Source organism: Etheostoma spectabile, unplaced genomic scaffold (genome assembly GCF_008692095.1).
Source record: "Etheostoma spectabile isolate EspeVRDwgs_2016 unplaced genomic scaffold, UIUC_Espe_1.0 scaffold420, whole genome shotgun sequence".
Taxonomy (NCBI): Eukaryota; Metazoa; Chordata; class Actinopteri; order Perciformes; family Percidae; genus Etheostoma; species Etheostoma spectabile.
The window spans coordinates 325206-325515 of NW_022605606.1; positions in this window are offsets into that span (position 1 = coordinate 325206).

The following is a 310-nucleotide window of genomic DNA, read 5'->3' on the forward strand; positions in this document are numbered from 1 at the left end:
CGTTTCCTGCATGGAGATGTGTTTTTAACAGCTACTGTTAAGAAACTAGTGTAAACCTGTTGAAATGACAACAACAAGGTTAAAACATCACAAAAAGCTAAGAAGAGGCAGAAACGCTTGTTTCCTGCATGGAGATGTGTGTTTAACAGCTACTCTAAAGAATCTAGTGTAAACCTGTTGAAAAGACAGCAACAAGGTTAAAACATCACGAAAAGCTCAGAAGAAGCCAAAACCCTTGTTTCCTGTATGGAGATGTGTGTTTAACAGCTACTGTTAAGAAACTAGTGTAAACCTGTTGAAATGAAAGCAA